The following is a 21,781-nucleotide window of genomic DNA, read 5'->3' on the forward strand; positions in this document are numbered from 1 at the left end:
TATGATCATGGGTTTCATCATCCTATCAAAGGTATTCTTTTTTCTTCTCTTGATGTTATGAATTCATAGTGTTATTGGGTCATCGTAAGATAAAGTGCTAAGTTTCTCGACCTTACAGTCTTCTTTTTCTCACAATATCAGTATAAAATTTTAGGGTCATGATCTTATGTGAGGTGGATGATCATAGGATTGATTTTAGGGTCTCTCAATGTTACGACAGTTAGTGTTATCATGACATCATAGAGATGAGTGATTGTATGAAGTAGTTCATGGACCCATGACCAGATGATAGACTGTGGCTTGTAAGATTATTAGACCAAGTAGATTGACTAGAGATGTCCCTACACAAAGTTGTCATAGCATCAAGTTATACAAGGGTCATAAGGCTAGATGATCATGAAGGAAGTTGAGGATTTTAATGTTATAATAGTTTTCTTATCATGAAATCATCAAGGCAAGACTATCAACTTGAGATGCTAAGGGATGAGTGTTATCAAATGATTGTGCAATCATAGCATCTTCATGTTGAGTAATCATAGATGTAGGAGATAAGGGTCTTGATGCTACAATAGCCAATGGATCTTCAAATCATCAAGAAAGCTAGGCAGAAATAAGATGACACAATGGTTGTAGCATCATAACGATCGAAGGATCATGAAATGAAAGGAAAGTTTTCCCAATGCCACAAAATGGTCAACAATCATGAGATCATGGAGCTGAATTGCCAAGCCTCTGAGGTTACAAAAAGGGAAGGATTGTAAGATCATAAGTCTTCATTTTTCTAAGATGAATAGGTGGCTAGCCCTAATTGGTTGAGGGTCTTAAATTATGTTGGTGCCTCAACTGCATCGTGATTGTCAGATTTGAAGATAGATCTATGGTTATAATATTTTTGCCATCAAAATTTTCAAGGTTATTAGTCATGCTGACATAATGACCAACCTCCATGTATCCAAGTGGGTCCATTCTCTCTAGTTTCCATTGTCATAACATCCCAGGTGCCAATTTCAAAGGGTCAATGCATCGAATAAAGGTCAAATCACTCATTCAACAAGTTTCAACTGACAAAGTAGATCAAAAGATGTTCAAATCTTATGATATCCTATGTTCATGAGATCACAAAGAAAAGTTAAAAGGTCCCAAATGTTGTGACATAGGTAGATCATAAGATCTTAGGGTCAAGTGAATGGAATTCTAAAGCCTTGGCACTAGTGGCTTTTGTAGGATCATGTTGTAATAGCATCGTGTGCTCGAAAGATCGTCAAGTAGGAAAAGGACAATTCTGATGCTATGAGTGGTGTTGATTGTGAGATCTCATGGGAATTTTTCTAGGCTCTTGAAGATATGAAGAGCAAGTTATGGTCATATCGTCATATTGTCATAGGATTGCGGTAGAGTTAAAAGGTGAAGGGTTAGCTTTTGGAGCAATCGTCCATCAAATGAAAAGGTAAAAGGTTCAATCAAAAAATCTTCCATTGATAGGGCAAGTAGAAAGGATTCTAATCTCATGATAAACTAATGTTTGTGAGATTGTAGATGCAAATGATGAGATTGTCAAAGCCACATCAAAGGTTAGCTAAAAGTTGCATCATAAGATCAGAGGGGTTGGTGTTGTTGCTATCAGTGTTGCAATATCCTATGATCATAATATCATAAGTTCAATCTACCATGCCCATGACATCACAAAGGGGAAATCAGTGGTCCCACAACCCTATGCTAGAGTGTTATCATTTCATCATTCTATTGAAAGATCACAAAGGCAATAGTGTGTTGAAGGATCATAAAGGAATATCAAGGAGGGCTCGATGTCATGATAAGATGAAGATTGTAATATTGTAAGAATTATAAAGGGTTCCCTTGACCATGAGATAGATTGGTGATCATAATATCATAGGTGGAAATCTCCAAGTTGAAGATGCTCTAAAAGGTTTGACTTCGTTTGATGATCATAAGATCATAGGTTCTTGTGTTGACCATGATAAAAGGGTTTTCAATTGTCCAAGCTGGAAAATAAAAGGGGCCTTTGACCAATGGAATTGTAGGAGATGTACAACCTAAATGTTGGATATTGTTCACCATGTTGATATATCAGATTGGCATGTTGAGAACAAGGAAGAACAACTTTAATGGTGAATCAAATATTTTTGACCATCTGCATGGACACTTTTGTGTGTTCTCTATGCTTGGTAAATAAAAAATGCACACCATTTCCACCTTGGGTTATCCTTCTACTCGACCAAGCATTAATGGTTTTCATTTCTATCTTCTCAGAGCTTTCTTTCAATGAAATATTGGATTTCTTTGTGATGCAGGAGCATCCAGAGGTATAAGGGCAATCCTGTGTCACCCAAAAAATGTACTTAGACTTAGTTTCTGTTTCATGTCTTTACATTTTTGGATACCCATTTGGCTCAAATAAAGGTTCCAACTCTCATAGTTCAACTGTCAGTGCGTTTGAAAATCCTAAAAAAATAGGAGCATGTATTTAGGCCATCATTTCGGTAAACTAGAAGGTGTGAATTGGCCAGATGAATGTAATCATGATTTAGAGCATTCCAAAAAAAGAACCAGGTCAATAGGCCCCACAGTTTGAAAGTTATTGCAGTTTTTTGGGTTTTGGAGACCTCCTAAGAATGCTTCAAAGTCAGGTTTGGGGCATTAAATGACCTCAAAAAGGGTCAAAAAATGGGGGAAAAGAAAATCTTGTCCATAGGGCTATAGAGCGCTTCGAGAGCTTTCCAAAACTATAAACAGTTTGTCAATCGGAGCTACGGTTCAAAAGTTATGCCTCTCGAAAGTTCGGCTACCGTTTTCGGATTCTTCTAGATTTGCACCGACTTCTAATGCAGCTTCTGGAACCTTCTATTTTGTCGGTGGATGCCTACTAGCACTTTCTAGAATTTACTCCTAGTCCTTAACCCTTCGGGTTCTATTTAATGAGATTTCTGGCATTGTAAAAGGCTGTTCGGATTGGAGCTTGAGAGGAGGTGCTAAAAGGAGAAATATTCTCCAGATTTATGCTATTGTAAGCCCCTAGGGCATGTTTTGAAGTTTATTTTCTCTGCACTATTTGTACTAGCTTATTTTCTCAGTTAATATAATTCCCCTTTTCTATTGTGTCCATTCTGTTGTTGGGTTGTGTCCCCATCACTTTGGATCTAGATGTGTACCAAGATTAGATCTTCCCCAAATTTGTAGTGATTTTCCCCCTACAACTTGATTTCAGTGGTTGAGTCTTAACTTCTTGATGAAGTTACTTGAGTTATGTCTACACTATAAAAGAAAGTTTTGTAACCCTCCCAAGGGTTGATCTTTCTTTGATTCTATAACACTGTATGCATATTTTGTTATTGTAATTTCCTGTGCCTTTAAGCTATCATAATTCTTTGTTGTATCTCTTTCATCCATTGATATACTGTGCAATATCTTCTTGCCTCTTATCAATGTATTGCCTTTATTCTCCAACTATATCGTCATATCTATTTGGACATTTCAATGATATAGAGTGAATTCTATTCTTGATAGAATTTCTCTATTTTCTTATCTATATGTGGTTGTTGGATTAAGAAAGAATTGAGCCTGTATACGTTGAGATTATGTTGGTGAATTGTGCATTCTTAGGTAGAGATAAGGTTGAACAACTATTTTGGTGCATCACCCCTTTAGAATAGATTAGGCAGTTTTCTTTCATGCATTTATTCTCCCTTTTCATCTCAAAGACTAGATAGGTGCATCCTAATAGTATGGAAGCTGACCTTCTTTAGAGACTCAATCTCATAGTTCAAGTCCCAAAGCTTGGAGATTTTTTCCATGTTTCACAAGGTTGCCTTTAGGTAAAACCTTTAGGAAAGGGTGCAAAGTTTTGTGACAACAATATAGTTAAGGTGAGGGTTAGAATTAGCATTATAATTAGTATTATAGAAATGATTAAGGTTAGGGTTAGGATTAGGATTAGTGATTAGATTAAAGTTTATTTTAGGTTTGTATTAGGGCATGGCTAGGGTTAGGACCTACCTATAACATGCTCATGCACCTAATCTTCTTAAAGACTTATAGGGTGTCTTTATCTCCTACCCTAGCACCTATAGGATGTTTTATTCACTAGTATCCCCTAGTCTCCTTAAGCCACTCTACCTACCAATAAGTTGTGTATGCTCATTCTACTTCTTGTTGCATTCTTTCTCAATTGCATTAGCCCTTAAACCATCTTCAAAGGACTAAATCCTCCATATGCTTCATAGAAATTTTTTAGAGGTATGGATGTATCCTATGGGATTTTAGTGCAATCAACTAGGGGCATTAGATATCCCTCCTAGTCTAGTTTCTTATTTGTTCTCACCAAATTCCCCTATTAGGTCTATCAACCCTATTAGGTCTCCTACTCAAAGAAAATAGGGTTTTTCTCCTATGCCTTCCAAAGGGACCTCACAATATTTTCTAGGTTTCTTGGTTTAGTCATCCCCTTAAATATTTTTTTGGTCTTGAGGTCATATCCTTCTATCCATCACCTTAACCCAAATTAGGTGAAAATTAGGCTTTTGAGGATTCACATGTTGCTCCAACAATCAAGATTATTTTAAGATTGTTCTAGGATTGTTATCATCCACTCTACTTCATGGAATGTTGGTAATACTTCCTTCTTCCATTTCCAAAAAGAATTTGGATTTTAGCTTTGCTCCTCTACAAGTAATGTTGATCACTATGGTCTTCCCTAGTAGAAATCACCACAGGCTCACCTATGGTAAGGCTTTAAAAATGTTTCCTCTACATTTGAGGGAAATTTCTTATATATAAATTATTTAGTTGGATTCTACTCACTATAACCAAGAGGGAATATAGAATGGATGGTGGGAAAGTGAGTTAGAACTCCATCTTCAACAACTACCTAAACAAAACAAGTGATAGTGTAAAATTAAGGAAAAGAAAATGATCAAAAACCTCTATCTATCAACACACTAAATTAGGAAAAAATTTAATTTGAAGGATATACAATTTACAATATGGATCTTGAACTTCTAACTAACTATTGTTATCAATAACAAAGAAATTTCATACAAGTTGCTTCAAAAATCTTGATTGCCAAAAAATGCAATCTATACAATGAGCATCAAACTTTCCTCACAAGTCTTGGAATGCCCTATATAGGGTGGCTATTTTACCCTTAGGACTCTTCTCCATCAAATTGAAAATTTCTTGATAATGTTTCTCAAGCAACTTTTAAAAGTTGCAAAGTTTCACAATGCAACTTTTACATGTTTTTAGCAACTTTTTCCCCAATTTAATCAAATGACCTCCATTGCTTCCCAAACTCAACCAAGAACCTCAAATAAGGGTTTTTTTTTTTTTTAATTCCTCACCTATCCTAGACCCTACTAACCTTATGATTATTTCATCATCATGCTAGAGAAAAATAGAGGGATCTACAACTTGTTAGCCCCTAATTGCACCTAGCAATAGGTTCTAAGACCCTATGAACAAAATCCCTATTTGTACTACTACTATGGTCAACAAGAACTTATATCCAATAGATCCGAAATTCCCTAAAGCTCACACCCACATAAAAGAAACATGAAACATTAGATTTCCTAGGCAATCCCTAGGTGCTACTACACCATTCTCGCCCTCTACACAACTTTCAAGAAACATAAGGAGAAATCATAGACATATCAATGAGAAGATTTTTGAAATTTTATTCCTCTACCCATGTAGCCCTAGCTTATGTTTTCTCTTACCATTGGATGAGGTACTCCATGTAGGTCTTGTTCCTAGTATACTTCCTTACCCTAGATTCTAAGAGCCTTTTAGCTTCTTGCTTCATCTTGGGAGGTAAGGCTACAATACTGACATCTTCTAGTATCTCCCTACTATTCTTAGTTACCTCTAATAGTGGCCCTTTATATTTCACCAAATGTGTGACATTGAACACTGGTGAAATGCTTAAGTCTATAGGAAGCTCTACCTTGTAGGTATTATTTCCATATTTTGCTAACACCTTGCATGGACTCACTCTCTTTATCTGCAACTTTGTCAGTGCTCCTTTTTTCAGTCTAGATTTATTTAGGTAAACCATAACATAGTCTCCCATTTCAAATTTTATGTCATTTCTTGAAATGTATACCTTGGCCTTTAACTTATGATTAACCTCTATTATAGTCTTCTTTAATTTCTCTTGTATCTCTTTTATTGTCTAAGATAAATCTTATGCATGTCTGCTTCTATACTCCATAGCTCTTAGATCTCTAAGTTCACATGCACCTCTTGGGTGCATACCATACACAATCTCAAAAGGACTTCTCCTTGTTGTCCTATTCACACTACCATTTTAGGCATATTCAGCTTGATGGATGATCAAATCTCATGTCTACCCATACTCCTTGGTTAGGTATCTGAGAAGGTTACCTAACACTCTCTATTGACTGCCTTAGTTTGACCATCAATCTCTAGATGGTAAGCTAGACCAAATGATAGATTATTTCACATACTTCTCTGTAGAGTATTCTAAAAGTGACTCATGAATTTCACATCTATATCAAAAACTATGCTTAGGGGTAATCCATGGATTCTTACAATCTCTTTGAAAAATAAATGAGCAATGTAGCTAGCATCATGCATAGTCTTACAAAGGATAAAATGACTCATATTGGTAAACCTATCTACCACCACATAGATATTGTCCAACCCTATTTTAGTCTTAGGAGGACCTACCACAAATTCCATGCTAATACACTCTCATGGCCTATTAGGAATAGGTAGGGGTTGGTAAAAACCTACATTATTGGCTCCCCCTTTTACTTTCATGCACACCACACATTCTCTACCTACCTTCTAACATCTCTTAGAAACTTGGGCCAATAGTAGAACCTATGAACCACCTCCAATGTTTTATTAGTACTAAAATGGCCACTATGACTACCATTGACATTCTTCTCTTGAATGAGGTTCCCTCTCATAGAACCTTGAGAAACGCATAAGTGATTCCCTTTTTAAAAAAATCCACTTTGCAGAGTATATTCAGAGAAATGACTATGAAAAAGATTTTGAAAATTAGAACATATCTTATATGCTTTAGAGAAGTCTTCATCATCCTTGTAGAGGTCCTTGAAACTTTCTATGCCAGTTCTTTGCGATTGAACCTCTTGCATTGTCAACATTATTTTGCTTAGTGCATCTTCAACCTTATTCAGTTGTCCCTTCTTGTAATTAATAGTGAATGTGAAATCTTGTAAGTATTCTATTCACTTGAAGTATCAATTTCTCAACTTCTCCTAAGCATTAATGTAGCTAAGTTCCTGGTTATCAATAAACACCATGAATTCTTTAGGTAGGAGGAAATGTCTCCTCTTCCTAAATAACTACACTAGAGCATATAACTCCATGTCATAAGAAGAGTACTTCTTCTTGGCCTCACTAAACTTCTCACTAAAGAAAGCTATGGGTCTTCCTTCTTGACTTAGTAACCCTCCTACTGCAATCCCACTTACATCACACTTTGTTGTGAACAACTTATCAAATCTAGGTAACAAGAGGATAGTTTGGGTAGCCACTTATTGTTTTAATTTCTCAAGAGCTCTCCTTGCTTCAAGTGTCCACTTGAGCTTGGTATTTAGTCCACCCTTGATGATATCTAATACTATGCACAAATACCACTAAAGTTCCTTATAAACTTTCTATAGAATTGAGCTAACCCATGGAAACTTCATACCTATGTTCCTATGGTGGGTGAGCCTTGTGACACTAAAAATCCAAGGTATACAAGCTCTTTCTTGAGGAACTCACACTTTTTGAAGTTGATCGACAACTTCTCCTCCTATAATATTTTGAGCACAATCTCCAAGTGATTCATATGTTCCTCAATTTTTTGCTAAAGATGAGTATGTCATCTAGGTATACTACCACAAATCTACCAATGTATTCCTTGAGCACTTGATTCATTATCTTCATGAATGTGTTAGAGGTGTTTGTAAGTCCAAATGAATAACTCTCCACTCATACAACCCTTCTATGGTCTTGAATGTTGTTTTACATTCATCTCCCTCTTGAATCCTAATCTTATGGTAGCCACTCTTTAAGTCCAACTTAGTGAAATACCTAGCTCCCCTATACAATCCATCAAATCCTCAATCTTAAGTATAGGAAACCTATATCTAATTGTGATCATATTAATAGCACTAGAATATGTATAAAGTCTCCACTTACCACCTTTCTTTGATGCCAATACCATTGATACTACACAAGGATGGATGCTCTTCTTTATCAATCCATGGTATGGAAACACTTACACTTGTCTAGCCACTTCTTGGTTCTATTTTGAGGTAATCTTGTAGGATGCCTTGTTAGCTAATGAGGCTCCTAGGATAAAATCAATCTAATGACTAGTGGAAATCATAGAGGGTATTACTACTATATTTGGGCCTAAAATGCAATGGAAGGCCATCACAATTGTGATAGCCACCCATTTCCCAAGTGATAGTACCAAAAATTGGCTCTTGTTTGATGGACATCAGACTCTTTATATCATATATTGTGATGGAAAGGGCATCCATCATAATTGTGATGGATAAAGTTGTTGTAACTTAGAAGAAGGAAAGAAAAAGAGTTTATCTTCACACCATTATAGTTGTTATAGTAGACCATCACAAATATGATAGCTTAGGCTTTTAGGCTATCATCCTAATTGTGATGACTATGAGACACTAGTGCTATGGGAAAGATAGCTATCTATCAGAATCATCTATCACAATTGTGATAGGTATGTGACAACAATATTGTAGGAGTAAAATATATATGTTGAAGTAAGCCATCACAATTCCAATAACTTGCTAAATTATTAACAAACAAAAATTGGTGGAAAATGTTAAATAAGTATTCCCAAATTCCCCACAAGGACATCACAAAGAGGATAAAAATCAGCAATGGTTCTCTAAGGAAGCAAGAGAAGGAGATGTTCTTGGATAAAGCATGTTTATTCATTGGAGAAAGAATAAGTGTGGTCATTGCAACATGAAACACTAAGTTTTATGGAACACTTGGTTGGAGAACTCTTTTCAATAGATGTCCTGTTGAGGAGAACAATGATGGTTTGATAAGATTTCATAATCACTTGAGGGACATGGGGAAAGACACTACAAATGGACAACTGTCATACTACCTTTGGTTTCCAAAGTAGGTTATCGAGGTGAATTCAGTGCCTTCTTGTATGGACTTATTAGTCATGGCATGGTTCTATCTTTCATCTCAAGATATTCCTCCTAAATAGGCAAAGTCAATGACTTCTTTTTTATGGCTTTAGTAATCATGAATAGGGCACCTAGCTTCTCAAGTTACAATGATCTCCAAAATATTTTTTATGTTTACTTTGTTAATTCAAGAAGCAATATGAGTCTAAGGAATAACAATTGATTTACACAATTAGTTGTCATGCAGTCATAGGTTAATGTTGAGTTTCACTTGGTTTCTATAGTAGTTTAATATTCTCTACTAATTAGGGCCAACCACGGGAAGGTTGAAGCTCATTTAGCCCCCCCACACCAACACCTTCCCCCTTGAACATCAAAATTTGTAGTTAACATCTAAAATTCATTCATTCACTAATAAAATTCATTCATTCCATTAATAAATTAAAAATTAACATCATACCATTGATTTGATAAACTTGTGAATGCCACTATGAATTGAGAATGCATGTGCAGTTGCATTCTATATGCATGGACAATAGGCGGAGCTAAAAAAACCCATCAAGTTTACATTTATTTAATAGATCTATGCAAACCTCTAACAAAAATGCAAAATTATTAGGTTTTTCTCCACTGAATGTCATATGCATATGTATTGAGATTGCATATTGAACAATAGCATCCTTCTGCATTGCCTGAAACCAAGAGATTCACATAGTTGGTTTTCATGCAATCATAGGTTAATGTTGACCTTCACTTGGTTTCAAGAATAGTTTAACATTCTCTCATTTGGCCCCACAAACCCACCCCCCCCACCCCCCCCCCCCCCCCCCCCCCTGCTCCCCCCTCCTTATCCTACATCTAAATTCCCAATTAACATATAAAGTTAATTCATTCATTCCATTGATAAATTCCCCATTAACATCATACAATTGTTTTGATAAACTTGTGAATGCCACTTTGAATTGAGAATGCATGTGCAATTGTGTTCTATATGCATGGATGATAGATAGAGATTTAAAAAAACCCACCATGTTTATATTTATTTAACAGGTCAATGCAAACCTCTAACAAAAATGTAAATTTTTTGGGTTTTTTCAGCTCCACCTGATGTTTTATGCATATGAATTGAGATTGCATATTAAACTATGGAATTATTTTGCATTGTCTGAAACCAAGAGATTCACACTATTAGTTGTCATATAATCATAGGTTAATATTGAGCTTCACTTGGTTTCAAGAATAGTTTTATATTCTCTACTAATCAATGCCAACCACGTAAAAGTGGAAGCTAGTTTGGGCCCACCTGCACCCCCCCACCTAACATCTAAAATCTTTAAGAAAGGATCAATTTTTGAAGTGCCTAGAATTTCCTCATCACCTCATGCTACTCTAAGGGGAAGTCCAGCTTCATTGCTCAAGAAAAATTCATCACAATTCTTTAGTGATTCTCGTACATCTAACATGGGTACATCAAGCAATGTCATCATGATGTACTACATAAAATGAATTCAATATTACAAAATGGCCACTAATAAATAATAGTTCAAGTTAAATAAACAAATGAAAAATGAGAGAGAAAAAGAGGAAACTACTTACCAATAGGCATTGCCATCACATTTGTGGCCATGTTACATTTTGAGTGAGTTTTATTGTTTTATTGTTATGCCAAGATCTCTTTGTTTAGATACATACATACATAGACACACACACATGTGTGTGTTGATGTATGTATATATACATACATACATACATACATACATATATATATATGTATGTATACATATGTATACATGTATATATATACATATACATATATACATATATGTATATGCATGCATACATAAATACATATATAGTGATCACATAGACACATCAATGAGATGTTGAGATCACAAGGGAATGACAACGACATGCAGCGATCACAAGGGAACGACAACAAAATCCTAGATCTTCACTAATCTCCAAAATCCACAAGATCTCACTGTATATACATATACATATATACATACATACATACATACATATATCCACAAATATATACATATACACATACATATATGCACATACATCCATATATACATACATACATACCTATAGAGAGATATATATACATACATACATGTATGTATGTATGTATATACATATAGATCTTTTTTAAGGTGATAATTACATCTTAGCACAAAAAAAAATTGATCTAGTTGCATACAAATTCCATAATACAAATAATAAAATAATAGAACTCACTCAACCCATGCTAAGTGACTTACCTCAAAATTCTGCACACAAATAATGCAGAGTTAATGGATAATATGTATACATAATATATGTATGTATGGGAAATATAATGCCCATTAACAATGACATTAACTCTGTCCATTTTTCCTAGACTATTTATATACATACATACATATATACATATACATATACATATATATACATACATATATACATACATACATATACACATACATACATATATACATACATACACAAATACATACATTTGCATCCTTTGCATGGTTTAGAGGTAATGTCATTTTGGTAGAGGCTTCTACAAGGTAATGAGCCTCATGATTAAGGCATTTACAAAGAAGTGAAACTTTGCTCTCTTCAACTCCTTACACTCAACTCTTCACTGAAGTTATTCTTCCAATGGTGAGAATAGTTGCTACAAATTCCTTTGACCCAAGGGACCCTGAACCTATGCTACTTTTTTCGGAGACATGGGATAAGTTACTACTGGCTTTAGTACTTCATAACATTCTAGATCATATAGTGATGCTCAAATTAACAACACCAGTAGATACTTGGGATCCTCACATGGAGAGTGTGTCAATACATGCATGGTTACATCCTTCACTTCCATTTTTGGGTCAGCATATGCAACCTCTATATCCAACCATTTGTTATACATAGCGGGATGTGCTTCATGATTGACATGCAAGTTATGCATATGCATATGCAATTTTATCACCTTGGCAAACTATATTTGATCCTACTAGCTAAGAATAGTTGATTGTTCATTTTATTGTACCTAATCTAATGACAATTCTATAGGAATTTGTAATCAACCTAGCTAATCAAAAACTAGACCAATTTAACTAGGTTATGGCCTATTTCTTTCTAAAAGTATCTATAATTATATGTTTTTGTAAAATTTCTTGTGAACCTTTTCCCATTCTTCCTAGTTTGCATTATTTTTGTGCAGGACTCCCATATCACATGTAGGCACATTAAACTTGGATAGAGTAAGCGAAGAAATTTTTTGTTGTTAGGAAGAAACAATTTGATCAATACTAATGATAGTTGAATCAATAGAGGAAATAGGTGGCAATGAAACATTTGACACACTAGGAAGAGTATAAAAATTAGTTGGAATAGAAGGTGCTACAAGTGAACATTAGGAACCATGGTAGGAAGATTAGGATAAGTTTAAGGAACACTATTGTATAAATGTTGTGAGATGGGAAATGAAGAAGGTAGAACACTCATAGGTAGAGAAGAAATAGTAAGATTGTTAATAGAAGGATTAAATTGTCAAGAATATAAGTAGTCACAATAGGAGCAACATAAGAAGGAATTCTAGAGATAGGTTTGGAAAGAGACAAGGTAAGTTCAACATTAGTGATACATGAAGCCATTCCTATTTCAGATTTGGCTTGAGTTGAAGGCTTAACATGAGTGTGGACAAGGTGAGTAAGACTATGCAAAAGATTCATGTCCATCATTATATATCACTTTCTTAAAAGCACCAAACATAGCCATAGTATCAGTATTGTGATTCTCTTGAAGAAGTCAATCATGCATTTTATTAATCTCAGTAGCAATCTTATGAACTCTTTTAGGAGAAACCCTTAAAGCCTCATCCTCATCGTGAGATAAATGAGAAGAGTCATGCTCCATAGAAGGATTAGGGTCATGAAAAACCATAGGATCACTAAGGTCCTAAAGAGAGGAAATTAGGAATCTTGATCAAAGTGAGCCATGAGTCTATGACTTCTCCTAAGGGGGTACTATAAGTAGGGCTTAAGATAATATGACCCAAGGATGCACCTACATTAGACACCCAAGGTTTCAAAAACAATATGTTCCATTAGGACTTATTAACATCTGAAGAAATTCAAAACATATATCCCATGCACATTCTTAATCGACAAATCCTCTTCATCAATAATCCTAGAAGTTGGTCCAAACTTACTGCTACAACCAACTGCATCATCATAAATATCAATTCTTCTCTTGCTACTACAACTACCAAGATCAAATCAATCATACTTGTTGTGCAATTCTTCATCTGATTAAAAATTTTATTTCTTCTTCCTTTGATCTTAATCACAAGATCAAATAATTGTCTTTCAATAGTTAGAACCTCAACCATAGTTTTTTCTATCTTCAAGCTGAAATTCTTAAAAATACTTAAGTTCACTACAACGGTTGGGGTCAAATTGTAACATCAATTTATGATGATAGGGTAATTTGTGGATTTTAATTTTTTTTTTTTGTAATTGTCTTTGACATTGTCACAATACAAACATTTTCATTGAAATTGTGACACTTGCATGAGTATATTAAAAAAAACATGACATAAATCATTCTCCATTTATTTGATCAATTGTGGAGAATTGAGTGCAAAAGAGAGTGGAGAGCTCTGAATTGGGGTGGAGAGATCTGAATATTGGTGCAAAGCTCTAAGCTCTGAATGTTGGTGGAGATTTCATTGTTGTTCCCTTGTGATCACTGCATTCATTGCTATGCCCTTATGATCTCTACATTTCATTGTCATGACCTTTGGTGGAGATCTAGGATTTCATTGGCATGCCCTTGTGATCCTCGCATTTCATTTTTGTGCCCTTATGGTCTCTGCATTTCATTGTCATGCCCTTGTGATCTTCATGCCCTTTCTCTATGATTTTTTTGTCATCTTCTGGCCTTGTGATCTATGTGCCTTTGCTCTCCAAATTTCTTCACGGGGAGAAGAGGTACCTATGTAAATGTTCTTTTCTTTTCCTTTTAAATATGCATCTCTTTATATTCCCCCTAGTAGGTGATTAGAGAAGGTTTTGTTTATGTATATGTATGTGTATATATACATACATACACACACACATGTGTAATTCCATACATACATAACTACTACATTTGGTTATGAATGCAATGTCAGGCTATCACAATTATGATGACCACCTATTGCCCAAGCGACAGTACCATGGATCAACTCCCATTGGATAGGCATTAGAATTTTTCTATCACAAATTATGATGGAAAGGGCATCTATCATACAATGGATAAATATTTTGTAACTTGGAAGAAACAAAGAGAAAGAGTTAATCTTCAAGCTGTCACAATTGTGACAATCAACCATCACAAATATAATGGCTTAGGCTTTCAGTCTGTCATCCCAATTATGATAGTTGTGTGACAACAGTCTTGTAGGAGTGACATCTATCCATGGGAATAGTATATCATAATTATGATGGGTATGTGGCAGAAATGTTGTATGAGCAAGAGCTATCCATCAGAACAAGCCATCACAATTGCAATGGCATGCTGATTTATTAAAAAAAATAGTTGCAAACATTGAAAAGTATTCCCAAATTCCCCATGAGGACATTAGAAAGAGTCTCAAATTTGGCTATGATGCTCTAGGGAAACAAGATAAGGAGATTTTATTGGATGCAAGATGTTTCTTCATTGGAGATAGGAGAACTGGATGAAGATGTCTTGTTATGGAGGGCAAAGATGGTTGGATAAGAATGCACGATCACTTGAGGGACATGGGGAGGGAAATTGCAAATGGAGAGCCTCCATACCACCTTTGGTCTCCAAATAAGGTTATCAAGGTGAATTAAATACATTCTTCTATGGATTTCTTAGTCATGGCATGGTTTCACGTTTGGTCTTGAGATATTCCTCTTCAATAGGTAAAGTCAATGCCTTCTATTTATGGATTTGATAATGATGGGGAGCTTCTTCACTCTAGAGAATTCTTGATCTACCAAGACTACTCCTAGTCTACTTAGGGTTTATACTCCTAACCCTAACCTAGAGGACCCCTTCTCAATCCCCTTTCACCAAGAAATTCTCCTAACAATTCAAGTTTCCATCCTCTACCTTCAGTTCACCAACTATGCACATTTTGACTTAGTGTGGAAAAGTTTCACCAATTGTACCTAAAGGTAAAGAATCAGGTTCATACCATATTTCCATGGTTCTTACCAAATTTCATTACATTCTACATCATTTTGGTAAGTCTAACATACCCACAATTCCAAATTACCTTGTTTGCCCTTGTAGCTCTAAGAGCCCCTATTAGCCTTCCTAGAAACAGTGAACTAGTTATAACTCCCAAAAATCCTTAACAAGGAAACTTGGTTTCTTTAGGACTTTGTTTCCTAATGACCTAATCTTGAATATTTTTGATGTCTTAGGTTCTTGTGGTGAACATACAGTACGCCTTTAGAAAACCCTTATTTCAAGGGTTTTAAAGGCAATGGCAAGGTATCTTTCAAAAATTGCTCCACACTCCACATATAACATCCTCCTTTGAGTTATGGACCCTTAGTAACATATTTCTTCATTTACTAACCAATATTGGCATCTGCCAATCTTCTGTCTTCACCAAAACTCTATTACAAGCTTTCATTGCACCTTGCCAAGCCTTTCTTGCTTGCCTAGGGCTCACTTGTAAAATTAGTTACTTTCCTTCCACAGACCCCAAAAAATTTATTTACATAGAATACAAAGGCCATTTTTTTATTCCCAACTTCCATGAATCCTCAACTATGGGAAGTCAAGCCTTAGCCATGTTTAGTGTTGATACACAATACCAGACAACAAGAATGTAAAACCTAGTCAATTTTAAAAACCTTATAAAATGAATACTTGAAACCAAAAAAAGTATGCATAGAATTAAAAAATGATCCGAAGTCACTATTTCATCAAAAATATTAAATTCCTCAATCAAATTTCTCTATTCAATCCTTCAAATCACATTTTTTGTCACACAACACTCTCCTTCAGAATGTGTTGTCTATACAATTAAGTGTCCAACCCCTAGAAATGAGTGGGGAGGTTTTTGAATAGGTCTCCTCTTCCATCTTAGCCTTTAGTTCAAGTCATAACTACCCATGTATTTTTTTCTTCAAAACTATGCAAAAAGTTGCTATGCAATTTTTAAAAAATTGCAAAGTTGTCAATGAGCAACCTTTTGACAACTTTTGCAATTTTGCAAGTTGAGCCTTCAAACTTGACCAGTTTGTTCTCACACCTTATAAAATGAACCTAAAACACCTAAGGACCACTTTTGATCCCATCTTGCCCATTTTTAGGCCTCTTTCCATATTTTCCCTTATTGAGCAATTTCTAAGCAATATTTTCTTATCAAGATCTAATTGACACTATTTGACTCACATTCCAAATCCTACCTATTCAAAACTCTTGAACTTATCTTGGGACTTCATTTCTATTCATTATTTATTCAATGGTTTGTCATACCATTTATAAACCAATATAAGTTAGGGTTTTACCTTTACCCCTAGGTGCTCTTGCACCATTCTCCCCCTATAAGAAGAAGTCTAAGGTACTACTGGAGAGAGGAATTCCTTAGTGATGCCATGCCTCTTGAAATCACTCTTAGAAATCCAACTAGCCTTATCTTTAGGTGTATGCAACCATTTTAGTTGTTGTTTTTATAGACCTTGTTTCTTGTACTCTTCTTCACCCTAGAATCCAATATCCTCTCCACATGTGGTTTCTTCTTTTTAGGTACCTACAAGTCTGAGATATGCTTGCTTAGGTCTTCATGATACTCTAATTTATCCACCTTAGGACCCTTCTAATGTATTAGGTCTTTGACATTAAATATGGGAGAGATAGCCATGTCATTGGGTAAGTCTACTTTGTAGGCATTGAGTCTATACTTCTCAAGTATTTTACAAGGCCCAATCCTCTTCATCTGCAACTTACTAGGGATTCCCTTTTGTAGTCTAGCCTTGTTCAAATATACCATTACCAAATCTCCCTCTTGAAATTATAGTTCTCTTCTATCTTCATCCTTCTTCAATTTTTTATTTTCCCCCATCAAGGTTTGTTTCACCTAGTTAAGCACCTCCTTCATAGATTGAAAAAATTAATCACCATGCTCACTGATGTTGTCATGGGTTGGTAGGTCCCTTAGATCCATTATGCCCCTTGGATGAGTCCCATACAATATTTGGAAAGGGATTAACCATGTAATTATGTTCTCACTATCATTTTAGAAAAAATATGCTCTAGGGATGACTTGCTCCCAACTTTTCCCATACTTCTTGATAAGACACCTTAATAGGTTGCCTAGGACCCTATTGATGACCTATGTCTACCCATCTATGTCGGGATGGTAGGAATTACTATGACCTAGGTTTTTTCCCAACCTCTTCCATAAGGTCTTCCAAAAGTGCCCCATAAATTTGACATCTCTATCAACAACTATGCTCCTTGGTAAGCCATGTATTCTAACCACCTCCTTGAAGAATAGATTGGCTATGTTTCTTGCATCATGTGTTGTCTTGCATGGGATGAAATGGCTCATCTTGTTGAACCTATCTACCCCCACAAATACACTATCTAGTCCTATCCTAGTCCTTGGAAATCCCACTATGAAGTCCATGTTGATGTATTCCCAAGGCCTATTAGGAATGGATAGGGGTTGGTAAAGTCCTACATTTGGTGAAGTGCTCTTTTTCTTCTGGCATATTAAATACCTCCTTACATCCTTTTGCATTTTGGGCTAGTAACAGAACCTCTCCACAAGGTCTAAAGTCTTGCTAAGACCAAAGTGCCCACTCATCCTCCCATTGTGCTTCTCTTGTATGAGATTTTCCCTCATAGATCCCCTTGGGATGCACAACTATTGACCTTTGAACAATAGCCCATTTTGCAAAGTATATTCAGAAAAGCCACTATGAAAATGATTTGCAAAGTTAGTACATAGCTTGTAGGCCTCTTAAAAATTAATGTCCTCCTGATATAGATCTTTGAATCCATCTAATCCCTTGCTCTACAACTTGACCTCTTGTATTGTCAGAAACCTCCTACTCAGAGCATCGACGACCTTTTTGTTTGTCCCCTTTTTGTGCTCGATGGTGAAAGAGTAGGACTACAAGAACTCCATCTATATCACATGCCTCAAACTTAGCTTCTCATGTGAGTTGATAATGATTAAGGCTTGATTTTTTGTGAAGAAAAAATACTCCTTAGACAACAGAAAATGCCTCCACTTCTTGAGGGCTTCAACTCATGCACAGAGCTCTAGGTCATATGTTGAATACCTTGTCTTATCTTCATTAAGTTTTTCACTGAAAAATGCTACTTACCTAGCCTCCTAGCTTAAAGCTACCCCAATTTCTATGTTACTAGCATCACATTCCACCACAAATAGCTTCTCAAAACTAGGAAAAACCAATATTGGTTGTGTTGCCACTTCTTTCTTCAACCTATCAAAACTTGCATATGTTATCTTGGTCCATGTGAATTTGGTCTTCATGCCTCCTTTAATGGTGTCATTCATGCGTGCACAAATCCCACTAAATATCCTCACAAACTTCCTGTAGAGTTGTGCTAGGCCATGGAAACTTATGACCTCAATAGAATATCAAGGAGTGGGCCAACTCAAGATTGTCTCCACCTTATCCTTGTCCATTTTCAAGTTCCCTTGGAATAATAAAAAACCCAAATACACTAGCTCCTCCTTCATGAACTTACTTTTCTAAGGGTTCACTATCAACTTTTCCTCTTGAATTTTCTTCAAGACTATTTCTAGGTTCTTCATATGCTCCTCCTTTTTCTTGTTGAAGATGAGGATGTCATCTGGGTACACAACCAAAAAAACTTCTATATAGTCTTTCAAAACCTCATTCTTCACTCTTATGAATGTACTTGGTGCATTAGAAAGGCTAAATGGAATTACCAACCACTAATAGTGACCCTTAGTAGTCTTAAATGAAGACTTCCATTCATCACCCTCTTTCATCCTAATTTGATAATAGCCACTCTCGAGACTAATTTTGGAAAAGTACCCAGCCCCACCTAGATAGTTCATTAGATCCTCTATCTTAGGAATAGGAAATCTATATCTTATTGTGATTCTATTGATTTCCCTAGAATTAGTGCACATTCTCCACTTACCTCCCTTTTTACGTGCTAGGACAAGTTGTACTACACATGGATTGATGCTCTTCCTAATCAGACCCTAATCAAGCAACTCTTGGACTTGCCTTGCAATTTCCTTATTATGCTCTAGAGTTATCTTGTATGTAGCTTTTTTTGGTAGTGATGCTCCTAATATGAAGTCAATTTGATGACTTATGGCTCTCTTTTGGAGTAATTTTTGTGATGCTCCATGAGAAATAAGATCCTTGAACTAATTCAATAGGTTTTTTACCTCTATAGGTATAGGTGTTTGTGAAGATGACTTCTTCTCCTTGGGTTTCACCATAATGGCATACCCTACTCCTTCACCTTCCTTCAAGTCCTTGAGGAGCTCAGTCCCACTCATCAATAATGTCTTAGTAGTAGCCTTCTCCACCTTATCTTCTTCCACTATGGATTGTATCCTATAGGTGACCCCATCTTTCTTGAAAGAATACATGTTTTCCTTTCGATGATGCACTGCCTCTCTATGATATTGCCAAAGCCTTCCTAATAGAAGATGTAAAGCATCCATGGGAAGCACATCACATAGTATCTTGTCTTGATACTTACCAATAGTGATGTCTTCCCATACATGTTCAATCACTAGAATATTCTGCCCTTTGTTCAACCAAGTCACCCTATAAGGAACACATGGGGAATCTGTGTCAAACAAAGCTTTTGTACAACTTCCTCTGAGAATACATTGTTAGTAGATCCTAAGTCTATGGTAACTTTTCATACCTTACCTAGTATCCTACAAGTCATTTTGAACAATGCTCTTCTCTTCTTGGGCTCCTCCTTTACTGGCTCAGTAACCAAGACTCTCCTTAGCATGAGGCTTTCACCATTCTCTGTGTCAAGGTCCACTTCTCCTACTTTGTGATTATATTCCTCTTGAATATAGGTGGTCTTTTTCTCTCCATAGGATGATGATGCCTTCTTTGGACATTTGTAGGCAGGGTGCCCAAACTTTCCATAGTTGTAACTGTTAGCCATTTTTAGCCACCCTCCCCTCCCCCCCTTTTTTCTAATTTTTTCCAGTCTCATAAAACACAAGGTGAGAACCATGTCCATGTCCTTTGAGTTATTCATAGATTTCCATACAAACATAAAAGGGATAAATAAAACTTTTCTTATACATTCTTTTCTTTTATATCCCTAAGTCTTAATCATTTTTCATATTGTATGTTAATATTCCTTATGAATATTTTGAGTTGCAATCATCTAGAATTCTTTCATCATCATGTCATTCCAATTTATTTCTTAACCATTAGAATGGTTGTAAAGCTGTGCAAGCCCATCATTCACATTGTCGTAGGCTCAAGAGATAGTTTAATGTTAATCATTTCAAAGGAGTGTCTTTTCAAATGAGGGCAGATAAATTGAATCAATATCACTCCATCAAAAAGTCTTAGTGTTTTGAGTTTCAAAGTTGTGAAAGTCAAACAGTCATAGTCAAATTTAGCGTTTTACATCATTTCTCATGGTTAAGGAAACCCTAGGTTAGAATGGCAAGGTGGTGAAATCCTATTGTCATGGCTTCGTAGGCTTAAAAGATGGGTTAAGAGTTAGGGTTGTGTCTGAGTGATCACTAGTTAAATATGTCTTCACAACTTTGTAGGTCAACATGGTCAATATAGAAATATGTTTGTGATCAGTTGTGATGACATAAAGCAGTTAGTTCAGTAGTTATTGCAATGTCATAGGTCAGTAAGAATTGAAGATTTTCAAGGTTGCAAAGTTGTGATAAAGGGTTAAATAGTTAAGTTAGTTTTTGGTGCAACATCATATGTTCCAAACATGTTTTGTGTTTGATAGTTCTAATGGGGTGACCTGGTTAAAGACAAATGACTTCATAACATTGTATGGAGTTAAAGTTGAACCCTTTCTTAGGCCACAAAGTGGAAAAATCCTTTTTCAAACACTCACAAGGTTAAACCTAAGGTTTAAAACTTAGTTCATGAAGCTGCAAACAAGGAAATATGAAGACAGTTAAGGGTTCGGTCTAATGTCACAAGGATTTATCTATGGTTATGAGTTATGTTTGCAAAACCATGAAAATTAGAGTTGGCAGTCATCAAGGTAGTTATCATATTGTCACATGCTCTAGACAATCTTCATGGCTGGCAATCATGAATAAGCATAGGCACAAGTAAACATAATAGTTAGATAGGTTGGGTGATCTAATGAAATGCTTAAAATATATAGGGCCATGTTGTGAGTTTGACAGTCAATTCTAGTTGACTTGATGACATAGCTGACTTGGCATATCGAGAACAAAAAATCAAGCATCTCTTTTATGGTGAACAAGTTATTTTGATTGTCTACAACCACCTTTCAATGTTCTTTGTGCCTGATGAATATATTTTTCATTCCTTAAACACCTTTTTTATCCATCTACCTAACCAGAGCGGTTATGGCCATCATTTCTATCT

This window comes from Cupressus sempervirens, chromosome 10 (genome assembly GCF_028749045.1).
Source record: "Cupressus sempervirens isolate cs-2001-9-10 chromosome 10, ASM2874904v1, whole genome shotgun sequence".
Lineage (NCBI taxonomy): Eukaryota > Viridiplantae > Streptophyta > Pinopsida > Cupressales > Cupressaceae > Cupressus > Cupressus sempervirens.